A 9,466-nucleotide genomic window follows, 5' to 3' on the forward strand; every position below is an offset into this window, starting at 1 on the left:
CGGGGCTCGCCGGAGGAGGTGGCACCGCGAATGAATACCTGAGCGCGCGCGGCCTGTCCGAGCCTTGAAAGCAGGAGAGATGAGAGGGACAAGAAGTACAAAGGAAGGAAGGAGAAAAGGAAGGGAAGGTGCCAAGGAGCCAGTTCCCTGCTTCCTGACCGTTGAAGCGGCTTTAGCTGTGACACAACGGGGACCTCTGGAGCTGCCAAGGGCCAGGCTTTATTTACCCTTAAGGCTTCATTCATTTTTGTTACGTGATATAAATCACAAAAGTATTGAAAACTTGAACAAACCTGCTACCTGCTGGAACCTAAGAGAAGAAAATGAAGTAATTACAGAAGACTGCATGGGACAAGCAGGAACTTTGATAGAAATTAATGGGGTTGTGAGGTCACATTTCTACCACTAAATATTTCATGTTGTTTGTAACAAACACACACACACACACACACATTCTTGCCTGGGCCCAGGCAGGGTTCCTGAGGATCCAGGGGCATGGAAAGTTGCCACTGCCAACACTCGTCCTGTTTTTTCCCCCTCACACTTGTGCAGAAGCTGCTGGGCCCAGTGCACTTATGAATGACAGAGCACCTTCAACAAAGCAAATGTTAGGGAGAGCCTGAAGTGCAAGAGATGCCATTTCAAAAATTACCAACTAACACCAGACACTTCTATAGCCAAAGTGAAAGCTGGTTTTGTGTTTTGTACAACAATACATATAAACTTTTGGATGTGTTCGTCAATGGGATGGACTCAGTCCCATTGTTTGAGATAACACTATTGGTTACTAGGTTAGTGTGCCCAGAGAATTCATATTCACCAGAATTTGTGAATGTAGCCTTAATTGGAAATAGTCTTTTCACATAGAATCAATTTAAAATGAGATCACAATGAGCTCTAAATCGAATATGACTGCTGTCCTTCTAAAAGCAAAATTTAGGCACAAAACGCAGACCATGTGACCATGGAGACAGATTGGAGTGATTGATCTACAAGCCAATAATGTCAAAGATTGGCAGCTATCAGAAGCTAGGAGAGAACGAATAGGCCTGTGGGTGTTTTCACTGCAGACTTCTAACCTGTAGAACTATAGAAGAATAAATGTGTTGTTTTAAGCCATCCGGTTTGTGGTACCTTAGACAGCCCTAGAAAACTAATACTATTAGTAATTTACCCCTTCAGATTCTTTTAGTTTTGCCCGGGAGAGATTCCACATGGAATACCACTGGACACTGATTTTCAGGATACTTTTTTTTTTCATAAGGTTGATCAGACTAACATAGGATCACAATGTAGATGGGGGTGGGTCTGTAATATAGGCCTCGGAAAAGAGAAAATATATGTGCCATGGTGGGGCAAGGAGGTGGGGAGCCAAAGGCCATTTCGATATTTATAACATCGGTTGCTGGCCATACAAAATTATCAACTGAAAAATTAGCTCACCCCTCATGTGATGGCTAAAGGAGCCCTGTTGGTGTAGTGGTAATGACTGGGCTGCTAACCAATTAATATTGGCAATTCAAAACCATCAGCCACTCTTCAGGAGAAAGGGGAGGCTTTCGATTCCTGTAAAGAGCTACAGTCTCTGAAACTCACTGGAGTTGTACCTGGTCCTGTCGAGTCACTGAGTCTGCTTCAACTTGATGGCAGGGAGTTAGAATGTGATGGCTTCGTCGGTGTCTCTGGTGAGGTGTGAGATGATAGGCGAGGTGTGAGATGATCACTGGTATTGACGATTTCATAGGCCTTATGCCAGATGTTCCCAACCCTTGCTGCATATATTCCTAAACTTATTTGGTCTCTTCAGGAAAGAAAAAAAAAACAAAACAAAAAACCTCAGTGCTTCCCTGGCAATTAAAATCTTTTGTACTACAGCCTATAATCCAAGGTAAAGTGAAGAAGTGAAGATACCTGCTTGTGCAGCCTCCCTGGATCATTCCGGTGCCCCAGTAAGCAGGATCGCCCACTTTGAAAAACATTGTTGTAGATGTGTATGGAGGGTGACTGCCACCTCTCTCTCCAGCTGGTAAAGATTACAGTTTGGAAGTTATCGAGCAGTGTGTCCTACAAGGTCACTATGGGTTGGAATCAACATGACTGGCAATGGGTTTGCCAGGGATTTGATTAGTGTACAGTGTCCCAAGTCCATTTCTTTTGAAATATAAAAGAGTAAACAAGCAAAGATGGGGAAGACAGATACTGCACCACATGAAGATCACCACGGAACCAAGGAATTGAAGCCGAAAGACAGCAACCTCTCAGAGCCAACAAAGATAGTCTTCCCTTTCAGCCATCACTGATTTCAAAACTTCTAAACTGTGAGAAAACTAATTTTGTTTATTAAAGCCGCCCATTTTCTATAATAGCCCTAAACAACCAAGACATGCTGACACACTACAGGACTGCTAGGCTATACGATATTTAGTGAATGCTTGACTTGGGATTCATTCATTGGGCAGTAGGTGAAGTGACTAATTTGTCAGTCTCTTCTAGAAGAAAATACATTAAAGGTAACACCCTATGTAGCACCTCACTATTTAGTATTACAAAATGACTTCATTCTGCTCTTTTTGGGTTTCTAACCTACTTTCTAGACTAGCACAGACTTTAGTAATTCAACACCTACACCTGTTACCCACCCACCCACCCTCCCAATAAATAGCATTGAGTTGGCTTTGTCAACTATTATTTTTTTCTGGATCTTTTTATATATTGTATATCTTCTCAAATAGTATACTATTTGAATTTTCTGCTGCAGTGGTTCTCAAACCCAGGCAAACAAAAAAGTCATTGGAGGCTCATCAAAAGACCTTAGATTGCTTAGCTTTCTGGCCTGCTTCAGATGGGGTCTCAAGACATACATTTCTAGCAAGTTCCTTGGATATTGCTCATATAAAACAACCACTCTTTAGGTTGGTGATTCTGATGATGAACTAGTCCAAAATATCTCAGGTGGTACACTGGATAAGAGGTAGTGTAAAGAAGGAGTTCTCAGGACTACTATTTAATCAAGAGTTTGATTATCGCTGACTTGGTAAACTAAGCTATGAAAACTTCTGAAGTGAGTATGAAGTATACCCCTGGTCACTCCTATTACTAGAAACCGTATGGAGAAGTTTTGCCCTGACCTCGGGTTACTATGAGTCAGAATTTACTCCACAGCAACGGATTCCATTGGTTTTGGTTTATTTCTTAGAGAAGCTGACTGCTACATCATCGTTCTCCTTTTCAGTTAACTGCGAAGAACTCAGCCATCAGGACTCCTTCCTACACTCCAATAAAACAAACTTACTGCTTATAGTTTATACCAACTCATATCTACCCTATTGGACAGGACAGGGCTGGCCCTGTGAGTTTCCGAAGCTGTAACTCTTTATGAGAGTAGAAAGTCCTGTCTTTCTCCCTCAGAGTGGCTGGTGGTTTCAAACTTCTGACCTGGCAGTTATCAGCCCGAAACATAACCACTTTGCCACCAGAAATCCTACATTAATACTATTGCATTACCATAACAGACAACTCATTCCCAGGTGGAATTACAACGACAGGGACAACAACCCCACTCACTGCCCTGGCGTCGATTGTGACTCAGCAACCCTAGATAGGTTTTCCAAGACTGTAAATCTTTTATGGAAGTAAATAGCCTCATCTTTCTCCCCAGCCAACAGGTTCTAGAGATTCCATTTTCCAGCATGCACTTTGGAGAGACAGAATTCAATCCCTAAAAGCATCCCATTTCTCTACATTTGCTCCAATCCCATCATTCAATATAGGACACTGGTTGTCACCAGATCTTATTTATCACTGATCTCTAAGTGCTTGCATGCAATCTATATATATATATATTTGGCCTGAAAGCTCAGGTATGATCTGCAGAATTGGCTTACTTCCCCCCTTTTAAAATTCTTAAGCACTTAAAAGTCAATATTTAATGCAGTCAAACACCAAGTATATGCTGAGCCATTACTTTCCAGTTATATTTAGGTTGCTGTGGGCCAAATCAACAGGTTTGGTTTGGGTTTTTATTACTAAACTAGACTGCAAATGCAAATTATGTACTCTATTCTACTGTCTACCCTAGTGCTAGGCATCTGTGCCTTATTGCTTTCACTACACTTCCACCTTTTTCATAAAAACTGGGTCAGATGAACTCACTTCTTCGGAAGTCAATTTCTCAACTATTAGGAAGGACCTATTGTATCTATTCATAAATCAACCTGGGACCAATAGCTTACCCAGTTTATGTTTCATTTCAGAGTTAGTGCTATCTTTTTTCATCTAAACATGGCACCACACATTTTTGATGAGATCTTTTCAAAATACTTTTAAAATTATTTTTCAAAATATTGAAGAGTTCTAAACTTTGATGTTTACTATTGCTTGTATATTTCCTTAATCTTAAATGCGTCTTCTATCTTTAATGACTTTTTTTCTGAAAGTGTTTAATATTTCTACTTTATTTTGTCTATTGCCTCTTTTTCTTTTTTGCTTATCTTGACCTTCTGCCCTTCTCCCTTTATAGTTTCATGTTCTCCTTTTTGTTGTTCTTATTTTCTCCCACTTCTATTTCTCTCTTTTTATTATCTTCCAAACTCCTAAGTTTCCTCGTAAATAGGCTTTCTTCAGTTTCATGAGTCAAAAACTGAACAACTAGTAAATATCTATTTGGCTAGCAGCATTGCAGGGATTCTGCAGGAATTAGTGTTAGGCGTGGTCTTATGTAACATCAGTTAACAAAGGGAAGTAAACAGTCTGTTAATTAAATTCGCAGATAATATTAAACAAGGAGGTACTGAAAAATAACAGTATGCAAACGAAATCAGTGAAAATTCAAAGTGGCATTTACCTTTAGTAAAATAATCAGTGACATCTGTGATTTAAAAAAAAAAAGTTCCCCAAATATTGGAATAAAGTATTTAAGAAAGAAGAAATCATTTGAAATGCTGGACAAAGATTTGTGGGTAAAAATAAAGTGAAGAATAAATTTTAAAATATAAAGTTGGCTCCTCGTTTTACCAGCAACTCAAATATGAATGTGATATATTCCAAAATATATTGTAGTATGGGAGACTCGGATATGTGTTAAAAAATAATTCTGCATGATTTAACTATACCTTCAGAGATCCTCGAGGGATTTAAAGCAAATGAGCAGTTTGGGATGGGAGGCCTAATGAAAAAGTGAAGAAACTCAGTTGTGTTCCATTTCCTAGTACAAGATCAGCTGAACCAATAAGTTTCCAGGTTTATCTTCTAGTGTCAAGAAGTTTCATGAACCCAACAATTCCGAGAGGAAGTCTGCACACTTAGCCAGCAATATTCAGACTGTCCTTGCTGACCTTATGTAAAATCCTCTAGAACACAAGTACGCATATTTAGGAAGAGGTTTTAAGAAAATAGCATGGAGAACATACAAATGAAATAAAATAATTTAAAAATAAATGATTCTGAAGAAATTATTGTATGCAATATTATATAACAAAACTTATGAAAATTATAAGCAGCATGGAGAAATTAAAGAATAATCTCTAGATTGTAAAATAAAAGTTTGAAGGAACTATAGAAAACACTCTGGAAACATGCAAACTCCTGTATAGTCAAAGAAGCTTAAAGTTGTTGTTAGGTAACATGCAATCATAGCAATCCAATGCACAACAGAACTACCTAGTCCCCTACCAGCTTTGCAATTGTCCCTATGCCTGAGCCCATTGTTGCAGCCACTGTACCAATCCATCGTGTTGATGGCCTTCCTCTTTTTGGCTGCCCCTCCACTTTACCAAGTATGATGTCTTTCTCCAAGGACTGGTCTCTCCTGACTATATGTCCAAAGAACGTGAAACACAATTTTGCCATCCTGGCCATATTTCTTCTAAGACAAATTTGTTTGTCCTTTTAGCAGTCCATGGTACTTTCACTATTCTTTTCTAGCACCACAATTCAAATGCATCAGATTTTCTTCAGTCTGCCTTATTCAATGTCCAACTTTCACATGCATATGAAGTGACTGAAAATACCATGGCTTGGGTCAGGCACACCTCAGCTATCAAAGTAGTATCCCTGCTCTTTAAAACTCTAAAGAAATATTTTGTAGCAGATTTACCCAATGTAATGTGTCTCTTGATCTCTTGGCTGATGCTTCCATGAACATTGTTTGTGGGTTCAAGCAAGACAAAAGCCTATACAACTTCAAACTTTTCTTCATTCATCATGATGTTTCCTTTTAATCCAAAGGAATCCTAGTAGTGTAGTGGATACACATTGGACTGCAATCCACATGGTCAGCAGTTCGAAACTAACAGCAGTTCAATCGAAGAAAGACTGGTTTTCTACTCCCACAAACAGTTACTGTTTCAGAAACCCATGGGGAGTCAATACAAGTTAGCACTGACACAATGGCAGAGACTTTGGACCTATTGGTCCAGTTGTGAGGATGTTGGTGGTCTTTACATTGAGTTCTAATTTGTACTCAAGGTTGCCATCTTTGATCCATCAGCAAATGCTTTAAGTCCTCCTCACTCTCAGCAAGGAAGAATTTTATAAGCTTAGAGTAGTTGGACCTATATACTCCTTCCTTAAAGATTATAGTGTGGGAAAATAATATTGAAAGTACCATGGACTGCAAAAAGGACAAACATCTGTCTTGGAAGAAGTACCTACCACCAGTGTGCTTGTTAAAGACAAGGATAGTGAGACTTACTTTTACATAGTTTGGACATTTCAGGAGTGACCGGTCCGTGGACAAGAACATCATGTTTAGTGGAGGAGCCCTCCAATCAAGCTGGGACCTTCTGACAGCCTAAACTCCATCCACATATTCCTAAGGGAGTCGTGTTGGCACACAAACCTCTCATAGCCCACCCCTTCACTTTTATATCTTCAAATTTGACATGAAATTATGTAATGACCACAACGGGTTACAAAGTTCTTAATAAATACACACCAGGCATCCCACTTTACTGTAAACATTAACTCGAAGAAAGGAGCTCGAGCTCTGTGTGTCAGTGAACCCAGATCCCCAAATTAAGTGACTGGAGTCACCCCATTCCACAAGCCACCCACCTGCCCCCAAGCACTCAATTTTACTTGCTTTGTGGTCTGGAAAGACTACCATTCTTGTCTCATGCTCAGAGTGCTGTTTCTATTGCTGCCGGTGTACCCCTGGCACTCCTCAGATATCGACATTGTCTCTGGATTGAGGAGTTTCACTGCACAGGGATCTTGTGGGACCAGAGGACATACTCCTCTTCTTGTATTTTCTGGTAGTAAGATTCCCCACTCCTGCTTCTCAGGGAGCTCATTGTATATCCAGTAAGATGGGAACCACAATGAAGCCTCTTAACAATTACAGGTGAATCCTGTCAGTGTCTTCCCCCACCTTCTTACCCAAACCCATGCAGGAGTTACAGAGACTTGTGTTAGAAGATCCACATTCAATAATTTACTAGTCCTGAACATGTGCAAAGGATGTGAGATGAAGTCTCACTATCCTCAGTGTAAGGTGCATTCTGGCTATTCTTCCTTTGATACATTTTTTGTTTTGTTTTTGTTTTTCTGGTGGTCCATAGTACTTACAATATTCTTGGCTAACCCTATAATTCAAATGCATCGCTTCTATCTATTGTCCACAGTTCAAAGGCTTCTGAGGCTATCTATTGAAAATACCCTGGCTTGGATCAGGCATACATTAGTCCTCAAAGTGACATCTTTACTCTCTTAACACCTTAAAGAGGTTTTTTGCAGCAGATTCACCCAACGCAATGCATTGTTTAATTTCTTGACTGCTGCTTCCATGACCATTAACTATGAATCCACGTAAAATGAAGCCCTTGACAACTCCCAACTTTTCTTTATTGCTTACTGATCCAGTTGTGAGCATTTTTGTTTCTGTTGCATTGAGTTGCAATTTGTGATAGTTGGGTTTAATTTAACTCAGATGGGACCGAATCCTCAGAAGTTTTGCAATTATGGCCTGGGAGCCTTAGTGGTGTACTGGGTTACACATCAGGCTGTTAATCACAAGGTCAACAGTTCAAAACCACCAGCTGCTTCACTGGAGAAAGGAAGCTTTGTAGTCTTGTAAACAGTTACTGTCTCAGAAACACACAGGGGCAGTTCTATTCCATCCTATTGGAGTAAACACTATGGCAGTGGTTTGTTTGATTGTTTATTTGTATTTTGGAATCCACCATGCTGTGACCTAACACAGTAATCAACTCCATAATGTGATTTTCTATGAGCAGCCAGTCAGCTGTAAGATTAGGATAGGAAGCTTTCCCCTTGCTGAAGTCAGAACCCTGATGCAATTGACAGGAAGTTTCCTCAGGCTGTGACCTACTACCTATATAAAGACGCTGTGGAAAAGCTGCTCACTTTATGCTGAATGTGGATTCTGCCTCTGGTTCGTTGACCTCTACTTCTTTGGTCTTCAGCCAACAACCTGTCATATTATCTGCCAATCCTAGGAACCACCAACGTTCTGCCATCTGACCCATCAGCTTTGGATTCATTCGCCTCTCCAGTCACAAGCCTGACCAAGTAACCTTGGATTCATCTACTTCTACAGTTTGATATCCTGTAGTGTTCTTGCCCATCCGGGCCTCATCAGCTCCTCAAACTACACTGGTCAAGAGAAGCCACCAGTTTAGCATCTGACTCACAGAACTTGGACTGGATTAGCTCATTTCTACAATGATGTAAGCCATTTTTATATAAATATCTGAATAGAGAAATATATAAATATCACTGGCTTTGCTAGCCTAACATACAATCTATACTAAAGGATTAAGTATTCAAGTACTTCACTAGCAAGTACTTTCAAGTCTTCCTCACATTTAGCAAGTAAGATCATGTCATCTGTATATCACAGGTGGATAATAAACCTTCCTCAAATTATGCCATGTTTTCTATATAGTCCAACTTCTTGGATTATTTGCTCAGTATACAGATTGACTAAATGAGGTGAAAGGATACAATCCTTACACATGCCTTTCTTGAATTTAAACCACACAGTATTATTCTATTGGAATTCCCATTCTCCTCAATGTTATCCACAGTTTGATATGGCCCGCACAATGGAATGCCTTTGAGTAGTCAATAAATCAAGAAAACATTTCTCTTCTTTCAGCCATGTCTGTTTTTTACCCTTTAGGAGTGTTTTCCAGTTGACATTCCGGCTCAGAGAAGACAACGCACAGAGAGGACCATAGGACCGACCCCACCACGAGACACGACGTCCCTCACTGAACCATAGCGCTATGGGGGACAACACTGGAGACACTGTGGGAATTGTGCCTGATCTGACCCCATCACACTGGGCTGAAACATTAAGGGCATGCCACAGAGCAGCAAGGGGAGTGAAGCAATGAAATCCCCAGGGAATGCCAAAAATAGACTTTGGGGACAGAATGTGGTACCCCATCAGACTCGACTGGAAAGCACATTTTATTATTAATACTTTTTGTCTTCCTGAGCT

Source organism: Echinops telfairi, unplaced genomic scaffold, assembly GCF_000313985.2.
Source record: "Echinops telfairi isolate 266 unplaced genomic scaffold, ASM31398v2 ScPeMD7_7469;HRSCAF=8507_1, whole genome shotgun sequence".
NCBI lineage: Eukaryota > Metazoa > Chordata > Mammalia > Afrosoricida > Tenrecidae > Echinops > Echinops telfairi.